The following is a 500-nucleotide window of genomic DNA, read 5'->3' as shown; positions in this document are numbered from 1 at the left end:
GTATAGTTGTAAAGCTATGCAGTGACTGTGTGCACTGTGAATAACCTCTTCTTCGATATCAGCACACTTATACACTGACAAATGCTCTGGTTATTCTAGAGCTCGGTCATCTCTCTCCATGACAACAGCAAAAACTCTGCTCCTAACACAAGCGCAACACATTTCCGGAGCACTAGTTTTCCCCAAACTGTTTTCGGAAAAGATACCACTATCTATCAAGGATGGACGCAAGTAATTCCACACCTCATGGATTAAAAAGTTTGCTGGAGAGTTTATCCAGAGCAGCTCTCCTGGTGCAGCCAGATGACATCCCACGGTTCCTGTGTGCACATGTGGAGAACATGATCAAATTCAGCGACGATCAACAGTTAAAAGACATCATCGAGGTCATCTTCCGGTATCAGTGCCAGTGGGGTAAATGCGATGTTTTTAATGTTAAGAAGGAGTGCCCTAATGGAAGTCCTTCTTGTAGAGACAAACTTGGAAGCTTTCTTTCAACG

Source organism: Pundamilia nyererei, unplaced genomic scaffold (genome assembly GCF_000239375.1).
Source record: "Pundamilia nyererei isolate P.nyererei 1_Seehausen unplaced genomic scaffold, PunNye1.0 scaffold00002, whole genome shotgun sequence".
NCBI lineage: Eukaryota > Metazoa > Chordata > Actinopteri > Cichliformes > Cichlidae > Pundamilia > Pundamilia nyererei.
This window is presented reverse-complemented; position numbering follows the sequence as displayed.